At 29.5% G+C, this 13,550-nt stretch overlaps 1 protein-coding gene across 7 annotated transcripts in view; it reads left to right on the top strand.

Moving 5' to 3' along the window:
- The window catches only part of LOC122511548 (protein Gawky), a 94,420-nt gene that overhangs the window by 21,805 nt on the left and 59,065 nt on the right, over positions 1–13,550 (top strand). The window contains exon 1 of one of the 7 annotated variants that reach the window (XM_043626870.1): positions 11,214–11,339. The exons of 3 other annotated variants lie outside the window; for them this stretch is intronic. The gene's annotated coding sequence lies outside the window, so the exon portion shown is untranslated. Of the gene's footprint in view, positions 1–11,213; positions 11,340–11,370; positions 11,522–11,759; positions 11,785–12,140; positions 12,228–13,550 lie in introns of those variants that run through there. 3 more of the 7 variants (XM_043626871.1, XM_043626872.1, XM_043626873.1) reach the window with 3 other exon arrangements.

The raw sequence follows: 13,550 nt of genomic DNA, 5'->3' as shown, positions 1-13,550 counted from the left end.
TATCTTGATAAATATCAAAATTCTTCCCAGAAATTCAATTGTTTTCAAGAATTTTAATAAAATTCTTTGCAAAATTTAATTATTTTCATAAATGACAATATTAATCACGAGAATAAAATTACTTTCAAGAGGAATAAAATTCTTTTCAGAAATTCAATTATATTTTCAAAAATTCAAAAAAAATTCTCGTCATGATTATAATTATCTTTATAAACAGCAAAGTTCTTCGCTGAAATTCAATTATTTAAAAAAAATTTAATAAAATTCTACGCAAACATTCAATTATTTTCATAAATAATAAAAATTTCTCTGAATTTCAATTATTTACAAATTTTTTATAAATTTCTTCGCAATAATTCAATTATTTTTATAAATAATAAAATTTTTCTCGGGAATTTAATTATTTTCATAAATAATAAAATTCCTCGAAAAAAGTAATTATTCATAAATATTTTATTAAAATTCGTTAGAAGAATTCAATTACTTAAAAATTTGTTGATGAAATTCTTTATGAGAATTCAATTTTAACAAACATTCAATTATTCAATAAATAAAATAAATTATTTTATTTTGAATTTAAATAATTGAATTTTCTAATAAAAGTTAATTTAAAAATGAATTTCCAAATAATCGATTTATTATTTATGAAAATAATAATTGAATTCTTGCAACGAATTTTATTACATATTTTTCAAATAATTGAATTTTTTTGAGAAATCTTACTACTTGTAAAAATAATTGAATTCTTGTGAAGGATTTTATTAAGATTTTTCTAAATAATTAAATTTTTTTAAAATTTCATGGTAATTTCATGTTTTACAATAAAATTTTGATAATTTGTTAATTTTTATAGGTTTGAATTAAAAATTGTTTTAAATCTTAATTCCTATGGAAAAATAATAATGATTAAATATTTATTTTATAAAATTATTGATGTTTTTGAATAATTTTACAAAACTAAAGAAATTTGTAAATAAATATAATAGAACATTTTCTTGAGTATCTAATAATTTTTAGAGTGAATCAGAATATTCTTTAGGGTCAGGGAAAAAGTCAAAATTTTGTCTGGAAATCAGGGAAAAACAAAATTAAATATTTGTGTCAACCCTGTGATTATTGGCTACTAGGATAATTTTACGTGTATGCTTTAAAGATGTTCGAATAAAAATTGCAACTGGAGCCATCAACATATTTTTCACCCGTTTCCGGAAATTTTAATATGGAGTACAGAATTTTAAATACAATGTAGATTCTTTGACATTTAGCATAAATTCTTCAACAATTTTTTCTAGTTTCTTTAGTGCTTTAAAGATGTTCGAATAAAAAATACAACAAATATTTTTAATCCGTTTCTACAATATTGTTTCTATATTTCTGTACAGAAAAGAAAAAATTGCATCAGAATTAAAGAAATTAATGTGATATTGATATGATTCCAGATGGGGCAACTTTGATATTTATTGTATTTACAATATCTTGTCCGGAAGTATTAATATAGATTAAAGATCTTATAGATTTGTGTAAATTCCTCAAAAATTATTTTCGTTTCTTTGTAATATTCTTAAAGAAGTTCAAATAAAAATTAATTACACCCAGCTACACATTTCCACTTCGTTTCTAAGTTTATTCTATACATTTGTGTATGTACAAAAGGAAAAATTGCATCAGAATTAGAAAAATCATCTAGTGTTGATATTATATCCCATAGAGACTTCAATATTGCTTGAACTCACACCATCTTTACCGGAATAAGCAGTACGGAATTTTGTATAACAGTCTAAATTATTCAACTCTTTTTCTAGTTTCATTACTGCTTCAATCAAAGTTGAAAAATTCTTTAATTAAAGAAATATTTTAAAGGTTCACGTTATATTTTCGAGGAAGAATCTATTATATTGTCTGAGTACAACATCTTGTCGGAGAGAGGAGATAGAATTTTATACACATACTGTAAACATTTTTTGATACTTTTATCAGATTTTTCAATTTCAAATCCAGTTAATATATATATAAGGAAAAGGCATTTTAAGATGAAAGGTTTCGTATTTCAAGGCAACAAGTTTTGAAACTCATCGAATTTGAAAGTATCCCATAGTTTTCATGCTGAGAAGCGAAGGGTTAGAATCAAGTTGCGGGAGTCTCGATTCTCGAGTACTCTGTAGCACCTATGTACACGATTTCGTAATAAATATATGCTGGGATAAAATAGCTGGGGGAGAGGGTCGACCTTGCCCCGTAACTGGCTGACTGCTTGTTGCCAAGTTACTTTGTATATATAGTAAACCGAGCAACGTATGTCGAGTCTTTGACACACACACATTCCTCGCAAATTGTGTGTGCCTGTAATCACACATGTGTACAACTTTACGCATACATTGAACGTTCAAATGTATTCGACACAATACATGAATATTTTCATACACATGGTTGTGTTTCATTTGTGTAAGTTGGCTATACATGGTTATGTTCTGTTTGTATTAGAGATACACATGAATTCTTCATGTCGGTATATTGTGCTCTACACATAAATAGCATTTACATGTTGATGAGTTTAAATTCTGTATTGATGAACAAGTCTTAAGTTGCACATGCATGCGCTCATAGGTGTATAAGACTTTGATATAATGGGTTTTTATGAAAATATCTATTGTGCGTGTGTATTGGTTTGAAGAGGAACAACACATCTTGATCATTTTTTATCGTCGTCGAGACATCGGCAAATGCATATGTATTCGCAATGCAAGACTGTTACTGTTGAGCATGAGCGTAAATTATTCGAATGCGTGGGTGAGAACGATGGTCGAATGAAAAAGAGAGAGGGAGAGAGAGAGAGAAGCTGCTCCCGTTGCTGGAAACTGGACGATCTTCTTCTTTCTTTCTTCTTCAGCAAATCTCTGGAGCAGCGGGGCTCGATCGATCGTTCTCCCCAACGAATTCTCGCGCCTTGACATTTTGTCTCCTGACTCGGTGGGCTTCCGTTGTGAACTGAACTGCTCTACTCGGAGAACACTTATCGATCCTGCACACCGTGTAGATGCAAACGTTTCCATCGGAAAATGCACTGTTTCCAACACACGTTTATTTCTATAAATGTATACGTATATGTGTATGTACAGAAAAAGCTATAGTCATCGCGCTCTTGAAGCCAGCCAGACAATAGGAATGGTATGGCGTTTCCATTTCCACGATTCAATGAGAATTCGACTGGCTAATACTAGCGAGGTTGCGTAACGTAAAATGTTTCGCTCGTAATATAAAACATGTTGAAAATATCCTCGTCATTCTCAATCTTTACATATAGCATCAGGCGTTTTTTTTTCTTCTCTTTTTTTTCATGAAATAATATGATTTTCTTGCTCTGAAATTCTATTTAGAATCTTTTCTCTGTCTCCTCGATTTGACATTATTTTTTTCCTTCATCCACCTAAATTTGCTTTTCTTGAAAAATACGAAAACGAGAGAAGCTGTCAGACTGAATTCCCCACGATTATTACTTTGAATATTCCATCTTGCCGGTAAAACTGACATCTTTGAAGTTTAAATGAAAACGTCATCTTATGTGCTATGAAAACTATTTAAATTCTCACAAATCATTTCTCATTTAAGATTTTCTACTTGTTTTTTGGTTCTCCTTTTTCGTCTTTTCAAAAAATATATAGTTTTCTCCGTTCGTAAAAAGACGCATTTGTTTTTTTCAGAACACCTTGCAATGCGAGATATTTAGGTCAAAAAAATTTTTCACTCTAAACTTAATCCTATTACTGCAAAAAGTGCATCTTATTATAAAGGCACTTTATGTAACTTTGTTTTTTGTATTAAATTTTAGATGTTTCGTAAAAGTTAAGAAATGCAGTTGAAAAAGTGTTAGTTTCAGATGCTTTTAGCAAACGGAATGAACTAAAATTGCTTGTTGGAAATTTGATTATTATTTGGTATTTACAATGTGTTATTGTGTAATTCCTGCGTGACCGTTTAATATTTTATGAATATTTGTTTAGTGTGATTGTCGCAAGACAAACTCGTTTAACACTTTTAAAATGCGTTACAAAAGCGTGGCAATTAACACCACTTATGAAGGAATGCACAATTTGTCATCAACACATATATATTCACGGGGCTCCAGTATTTGGTTCACGGTGAGTGAACGAGTATGTTAAAATTTAAATAACTTTGGATGCAATAGGGCGAAAGAGTATACGGATTAATATAGAGGAAGTATCTTCCATTTCTTCATTCAAAAATTTTTAATAAAATATGGCAAAACTAGAACTACTCTGCACATCTTTTTTCAATTGTCTTATTAATAGTAAGGTTCAACAGTATCTTATTGTGAATATTATTGTTTAACATCTTATTAATATTGTTACTTAATATCATCTTATTAATATTATTGTTTATATCGTTTCTGTTGTTCTTTGCCATTGTCTATCAGGTTCGTGTTTTTATGTCCATCTGCGGATGTAGAGTATATACGTTAAACTCAATTTGCATCTAAATTTGTCATCTAAATAGAAGAATCCGTTTGAAATCAAATTGGAATTGTAAAAGTTTTATTATCCTATTTGAATAAAGCTGGGTGGGTTCTTTTTTTTAATCTTCATAAAATGTACTAGTTCCCGGTATAATAAAACTTGCGATTCATTCAACAAAAGTAAGTTTCAAGTTTAAAGAGTTTAGAGCCGAAGAATACACTTTTGAAAATGTATACATATATTGCATAACTATAAATTTTTAAAAAGAGAATATAGTTTCAGCTATAGAAATAAATTTTTTTTACATTTTTTTTGTTGTTGCTTTTATTAACATACATTTTTAATCAATTTTTTTCTGCAATTATGTGTAGATGATTAGAAAAAGTTGTCGGTGCTGTGAAATTCTGTTGAAAAAATATTTCCGGTTGTCTGCATGTATTAGAAAATGTTGTGCATTTTAAAATGTCTAGATTACTTGACATTGCACAGACTAATTGTATCTAGAGAAATGTTTTTTAAACCAATTTATTAACGTCTGCGTTATTTCATCTTCATGATCATCATTATTTTTGTTACTAGTTCACTTCATTCAAGTCGCAATTTGCATTCAATGCTATTAACTATACTTTAGTCAATTATGAACATTGTCAAGGTTATAGAACTATACTTTACATATAGATATTCATAGATAGTACATTTTTCTTTAACGAAGTGGATGTGGTTTTTATGACTAGACTCAAGGTTGCTCCACCTCAATAGATAGACCTCAACTGACCTAAACTAAGGTCTCATAAAAAGTTGGTCAGCAACTTTTTATTACAATGTCGTGAGAGAATCTTTTTCATTAAATAGTAAATAAATGCTTGTTGTTCAAATAGTCATATTTTCAGAATTTTTTTACTATTTTAAAAAATATTTTATAAATTGAAAATGTTGTTTAATTGTACGGCTGTCATAGATCATGTATATCATTGCATATAATTATTTTCTCATCTATTTCGACTATCTTGAAAAGCAGCAACTTTGTAATTATAGTCGTGACTATATTACCTGCGAGTTTTAATTTTGACCTTATTTTGAAACTTAAAGTTCTAGTTTGCGCAAGCTTTGAAGTAGGCTCTCAATGAATGAACTTTGTTGTTTAGAGATTTAAACACAAAAAGGACATTAGGTTTTTTGCAAAGGAGTTAGAAGTCTGTAAGTACATTTTTTGTTGGCTTTCAGGAATGGGAAAAATAATTTACTGAATTCTCCAACTTGGATCTATAAGGAAACTTTCCTGCCCAATTTTCTTGGTCGTATTTTAGGAAGTTGTAAACTTTGCTCCTGGATAATTTTTATCTCTAAAAGTTTAATTTCTTCTTTGTATTAAAAGAAGTTTCAAAAATTTTTTTTTGAATATAGAATAGGGAATAATAGATAAGGAAAAATTGGAATTTGAGATTCTCGGATTTTTGAAGGAGTTTGAAGAACATGTATAGAAAGCAATCCTGCCCTACTGAAGTAAAGTTTCAAGGATCTGATTCAGTTTCTTTGATTCGGCTTTAGCCTGGAGATGTTCATCTCTCTTCCATAGGAGCAATTTACATTCAAAGAAATGAAATAGAAAAGAGGGGAAAAAGGAAAGGCTGGAAAGATATTATCGTGTGCTGGGAATCTGACAGAGTTGCCAATTTTGGTCGGTTGAAATTGGAATCTGCGATAAATGACTCGCGACAATATTCTCTCCTGGCTTTTTTCTCTCTCTCTTGAAAATATCACCGACGCTGGATGAGGTAATGATATGAAGCTCGTTTTGGAGCACTCTGACGCTAAAGCTAATTGACAGTGGAGTAGCTCGCGGTCTGAATAGAGATGGAAGCTGCGCTTTCGAGAAAGATAAATGCTCCGATGACATGGACAACTGGTGAACTGGTGGTGGGAGAGAGTGGTATTATAGAAGGTAGAGTAGAGATCTGCGAAAGAGAGAACAGGTGGAAGGGAGATGGAGAACTAGAAAACTAAGCGAAGAGAGAAGGATAGTCTGAAACCAACTGAAGTGAGAAGGAGATATTTTGGTTGAAAAGAGAAAGGAATAGAAGACAGGAAAGGGAAAGAGACACTTTATAGACGAGAGTTGGAGTTATGGTGAATTCAGTTGGTGTAAGAGAGTACACTGTTTGGTAATGGTATCAAAAGGGAGTAAGGGGAGTACGGAAGCATCGAGGTAGAAGGGCAGACGCGCGCCAGAGGGAACAGCGCTCACCGACTAGTTCTGCCTGCTATGGCACCCATATATGTGTACACGTGTATACGTATATACTGTCGACAGATCAATAATTCTCGATACCTCTTCCTTCCTTACAGGATTCAAAATACTACCCCAATGTTATTCTCGAGGAACTTGGGGTTGGCGGGAATTTTCAAACGTTTTATGGTTCTTGGTTACGGAAGAATCGATTTTTCCTCTCCTCTTCTCTTCTTTTTTTGTAAGGGGACAGAAGCTCTTTTATTCTAAAGAGTTTCCCTCGGCAAATCTTTTTTTTGGGCGAGAGAGAACACCTTGAGGGGTTGGAATCTTGAATAAAAAGGAGAGCAAAACCAGAGAAGAGGAGTCGACTTCAGCATCAAAGAGATGTCGATTCAGTACATAGCATGGAACGTAAAACGTAGATGAATGAGGATCGAAAGTACGCACGAACGTGAATGTAGCCTCCTCTCCATTACACACTCTCAAGCTTGCTCCTCAAGAGAAGGGGAGGTTGAAAAATAGAAAGCCAGGAGACATATTTTCAATTATCAAAAGATAGCTGATTGTCGGGGGTTAGTTTTCTATTTCAGAGTTTTTTCCTTTCAAAACACTTAATTAGTTTGATAGATTTCGATCTTTTTTAGAGTTGTTTTTATACTTCTTTATCCACATTCCCTAGTAATAAATCTAATTTTTATGCCTTTATAAATATCAATCGATACATTGAACCTAAATGTTCCTAACCAAATTGCAATGGGGCAGACATTGTCTGGTACAAATGGACCGAAAGCCAATCAAAACCAATAAACATTACTGGGAAATTGAAAACCAGACGTGATATATTTTTTCCATGTTTGACTTCCGCAAACTGCTCTAATTGGTTTTCTACTAAATGAACTCAATTGTGACATTGTGGAAATGATGTAGTGGTAATTTGAACAGTTATTAATTAAAAAGAGCATAGGATTTATGTGAAAGTTACTCATAAATTACGGATGAAAGCAGAAAATTTTTGTTGACAAAATGAAGTATTATGTGTGTTTGTAAAGGACAAAAGTTTGAAAAGGATCGAGCATTATCCCTATTATAGATGCTTTACCTATGTACATTATCCTTTTAGCACTATACTGAATTTTAACCTTTTATTTGTACAAATCTCTGTTTCAAACTTGATTGTATCCCAAAGCACTCATAATGAGGTTCTCACAAATCCCTATCACTCGTCTACTAATGACAGTATTTGTCGATAAAGCTCGTTATCGTCCGAAGAGGGTTAAACCGAAAATGATCTTGACAATAAATTATCGTGTTTTCCAAGTGAAAACACAAAGATTTTCTTCTTTGACATTGTAATAATACAGGCTAATAATAACAACGTTGTTTAAAAGTCAAGTTTCTCCATAATTTTAAAATAGAAAAAGAATTCTTGGCAATAAATTAACTTGTCGTCAGCAAGTGAAAACAAAGATTCTTTTCTTATTTGACAGAAGAGTGACTCTGGTGTTTAAAAAGTAACCGTAATGTATAAATTTTTCTACTTTAATATGAAAAATATTTTATGTGTTAAATTTGATCCTGAGGAAAACAAAAATTTGTTCAGATTAGTACAGATTATTTGAGGTAATATAATAGTTTTGTTTTGAATTAGGAGATTTTTGGTTGAGATTAGGAACTAAAAAAAATGCACGAAAGCCTTCGTGGAAGAGCCTTTAGGAGCAAACTTTACTAAAGCGACACTATCACTTCTTTATCACATAAGTGATAGCGCCCTATTTTAAAACACTTGCCTGAATTGACAACACAAAATAGGAGTGGGTGTTGTAACAGAGTTTAAAACTGTTTTCAAGTTAATGGTTATAGTTGCAATAACATGAGCAACAAACTACATATAATAAAAATGTTTTCTTCTAACAAACAGTAATTTTATAGATAAAAGTATAAAGACCGTAAATTATATATTATTCTGTTCATCATGTCTAAAGATGTACGATTTTTGGAACAAGTTCAATAGATTTTATTATATTGCGCAAATAGTTCCGGTCAAAAGTTGGCCCACAATTTTGTTGTTATATTATAAAAGAATTTCTGTATAATATATACAAAAAAAAATTTCTAAAAATCTTTTTTTCCAGCAAAAAGTTAAAGACGCAATTGAAAATATTTCATTCGAAACATTTGAGAATTTTTATAAAAAAATTAACGTGCGTAATATGATGTCTGGATGAATGTATGAATCATTGAAATTAATAGAATGAAATAATAATGTTTGCGTGGAACAATCTTTTAATTGTTTTATAACGTATACATTACAATAAGTATAACAAGGGGCATTGGCATCGAATTTTTTAAAATAGACAAGAGCTTCGTATTCTTTTTTAATAACTGTAACTCGTTGACTTTCACCATCGCCTTTGGGTTATTCTTCTAGCTTGGGTGACTTGGGAAATTGCAGACTTAACGTTGCATGTGGCCTAACAAACAATGGCCAAAACAAAACATTTTAAAATATTGTTTACTCTACAATTATTCCTGCAACTATTCTCTCATTCAGTTTTCAATTTATTTTTCTTGGAATTTTCTATGATGTTGTTGAGATATATAATTTTCTTTTTCCCTTTTAAAAGTTATAAAATAATATTTTTGCATAAAAATATGTTCATTTTTTATTTATGCAAATTTTTGTGTATTTATGTTTTTATTGTAGGTACATTATAAATATTTATTTCAACAATAATATGAAAAATTCTTGAATTGTTTTTAAAAATTTCCAAATTATTATTACAATAAAAATTTATTTTTATTGCAGTAAACTTTAATAACATTTTTATTTACTTTTTTATTATTACTCTCTAAATTTAATTTAGTTAACAATAACTGATTTTATGGCAAAAAGTTAATCACTAATTTTAATTATATAATAATTTTGCTAATTATTTCGTTAAAAAAAGCGAATCATTAGTTTTTTGGTTATATTTCAGGTGTTTTTTTGTTATGCAAAAACAACCGAAACCTTTTTAGTATAACTGCTTCAAGTAGTCAAAATTTTTAAAATTATTTTACTAAAAAACCATTATTTTTTACTGAAAAATAAATGATCTAAGACAAATAATTTTTTTCTAGGAAAATTTAATTTTTCTTAACAAAAATTAATTTTTATTTCTAAAAAATAGTTCTTTTAGCAAAAGAATTCAGTTTTCTTTAATAAAATAATTTTTTACTAAACATATTAACATTTATTTAAAAAATTAATTGTTTTACTAACAAAATTAATTCTTACTAAACAAATAATTCTTTTAACAAAAAAAATAATTTTTTTTATTAAAAATATTAACATTTATTTAAAAAAGTAATCGTTTTGCTAAAAAGAAATATGTTTTTAAATAAAAATTAAATCTCTTTAGTAAAAAAAATTAATTTTTTTAACAAAAATTGAATTTCTTTACTAAACAAATTTTTTTTATACAAATTAAATTTTGGTCGTAAAAAAATATTTTTTATTACCTACCAATTAATTTTTCACTGAAATAATTATTTCTCTTTATAAGAATTAATTTTTTACTCAATAAAAATTTTTCTAAATGAAAATTAATTATTTTTTTTTTACTTTAAATTCGGGATCATCCATAAATAACGTTACACTGATTTTCGGGTTTTTTTACCCCCTCCCCCCCTTCGTTGCATTTGGTAGCAAATTACCAACACCCCCCCCTAAATATAACGTTGCAAAAATGACTTATACCCCCAAAAATAAGATTTATATTATTTTTCTGGATTAATGAAGTAATTTTTCTTATTTCTCATATTATTATTATTTATTAAAATTACCTCTGATAATGATTTACACAACAATAATAATTTATAATAATATTAAGAAACATTTTGCAACGTTACGTTTCAAAATCACCCACCTCCCCCCTTGTTGCAATCAGTTGCATTTTTCAACCCCCCCCCCCCTTCCCCTAATCGTGTAACGTTATTTATGGATGCTCCCTTACTTGTTTTTTTATAAATTGCTGGAACTTTAACTATATTTTAAAATCTGAACGTCTCAAAAAAATATTCTCAAATATTAGGTTTTAAATCAGTATTTTTGATTACGATCCACAATTTTTAACGTTCAAATGAACGAAATACTTTTTATTAACAATATTTTCATAAATTACTGAATGCAATAAAAATTAAAAACTTAAATTTTATATGGATTAAACTTAATAGGATTATTTTTGATTATTAATTTTAAATAATATTTATTACTTTAATTGTTTAGTAATAAAAATTATTGTTATTATTTCTTTATTTTTATTTTACTTTTGTTGTTATTATCATTAGTATTATTATTATTTTTATGTTAATATCAGATGAAATGATCAGAGTCGAGTTATCATCGGATTTAATTAATTTAAAATTAATTTAAAGTTCAAAAGTGGAATTGTTGAGGAATTTATGAAAAATACGAATAATCTAGGGGCCCTGCACTCAATTGATGCACCCCTGGACACTCGTGCATCGTCGCTCATTCCCGTGCGAAAGGGGAGGCGGATTGCTCGCCAGAATAGCTACAATAGCGCGAGTACGCGTTGCTGTTTCAGCGCTAACAAAATAGCTCCGTGCGTTAGACTGTTCTTCGGGCACGAAGTGTAAGTTGTGATTTTTTTTTTTCAATGAAATATAAAACTCCCAGAAATGTTTACATTTATCATATGGAAAAGTGAATATTGAATATTCGTGTAAACGATTAATGTCCCGACAATACTCGATACACTAGTATGTGGGTGTCCCGAGAGGTATAGAGGAGTGCTGAGTGTTGAGAGATCCGACGGTAGTGTTACTTGATTTTTCCAAAGTTCATTATCTAACCTTTTTTTGTGTGTGCCTATAACAGTGTTGACGACAATGACGAATTAATAATGTCAGAGAATTGAGAGATTTTGTGAGGAGGGCGGGGTTTTCTCATTCATTTGGATATTATATTTCTCATTTGACGTGGTTTTAGTTTTTGGAAAGTTGTAGGCTGCCTTACCGAGCGTCGTCTCGAGTGTATATCGTGTATATTGTAGCTTTCGTGAAAGAGAGAACGAGATGGTGAGTTGAGTGAGAGAGGCAGAAAAAAAGTCGAAACACGACAAGAGGGTAATACCGTCCTTTCCTCGTGTTTTTCGCGCCTCAGAATTGTTGGCTGACCTTTCGGAACGTGTCGAGGGTGAAGGGGAGCGCCACTCCGCAAGGAATTCGTGTTTTCGCTGTCGAAATAGCACAACCTATACTGACGATTGAATAGATACTTTGTGTTTTTAGAGATTTTTTTTCTTTTTTTAGGGGATCTCTCTCTTCTATTATAACCTCTATTACGTTTCGCGAGGTGTCTCCCCCCCTCCCCTTTTTCCCTATCTCTTGCAGTGCAAAGTGGAAAAATGTTTTTTCCCCGAGTCATTTCGGAGCAAGTACCGTTTGGAGTTACAAAATTTCCGCGTTACGTTTCTTGAAGTCAGTGCCTAGGCTTTCTGCTCTAATAATGATCACTTCCGGTTAAGTATTGCTGTGCAGGTTATTTTACTTGAAACTTACTACCTGTGGTTTTCTCTATTTGAAAAAAAAGAATAATAGTTGGATTAAATTTTGATTTGTTGCGTCAAAAGTTTGCGAATTATATTTATTTTTCCAGAGTTTTTATGAAACACTTGAGGTCTTTTTATAAAGTGATTATTATTCAAGTGCATATTTGTACGTTTTGAATAAATGTAAATCATAATAGGTCAAAAGTTTGTTATGATGTTAGTTTTACTGTTGCAGCATTAAAAGTGAACTTAATCGATTATAATATGGAGTTTAGATAGTTATAGACTCTTGTGAAATAATAATAAGTTTGTGTGATATATCGTCCTTCGTTGCATATATTTTCATTATTTCAAATATTGATATTTTGACAAAAAAAAATTGTCTTATTTTACGAGCAAGTTTTTCCTTCTCTAAAGTGTTTTAAACTCTTTTTATTTGCTTTCACTACAATTACGTGAGTTTTTATTGAAATATTTACATTTCTATTTGTAATATTTATAATATTACTTTAGATTCAATGCATTTAAATTGTAACTAAAATTTATAAAAATTATATATTTTTATATTTATTTGTATTTAAAGTATTCATTTTTTATTTCTGTTTAATTTTTATTTGTATTTATTTTTGTTTGTATTAATTTTGGCCTGTTTTCTATTTTCATGTTCACTCTTTATTTTTTAATTTTACAAATTATTTTCATGTCGAAACGTTAGGAAAGTTGCAATTTAGTTCGTAATCAAATTGAACGGTGAAATAATTACAAAAGCTACATTATAATAATAATTGAATTTCATATCTTTAATTAAATAAATACGTTACGGAAAGAATAGAATAAAGTAATAAAACAATTTTTTTAGTAACTTGGATAAGTTTCGCAAATACCATAATCTCAAATAGGTGTTGATTAGATAGGAAATTATCATTAAATTAAAAAAGAAACCGAAGAAAGTATCACTTTGCGTTAGCTTCCATTTTTACATATGTTAAATATAAAATTTTATTAGATTACAAATTTTTTTTTAAATTATCAATAATATGAAATTTTATGACAAAGCAAAAATATTTTTAATTAATCGATAATTTAGAAATTAATTTAATCTCCAACTTAAATCTTTTGCAGTGAAAGTAATTAAAATTTTTTATGTTTGGCAACATTGGATCTGCGACCTTGTCCGAATAATGAAGGGTGTTTTTTTATAAAGCTTTTTTCTTCTCGCGACATTCATTAATGAGTTAATTAATGATTTTATCTGCTTCTACAATATTGTATGGAAAATTATTTCCTTTATTA

The sequence above is a fragment of the Leptopilina heterotoma genome, unplaced genomic scaffold (genome assembly GCF_015476425.1).
Source record: "Leptopilina heterotoma isolate Lh14 unplaced genomic scaffold, ASM1547642v1 Lhet_87, whole genome shotgun sequence".
Taxonomy (NCBI): domain Eukaryota; kingdom Metazoa; phylum Arthropoda; class Insecta; order Hymenoptera; family Figitidae; genus Leptopilina; species Leptopilina heterotoma.
This window is presented reverse-complemented; position numbering and strand designations above follow the sequence as displayed.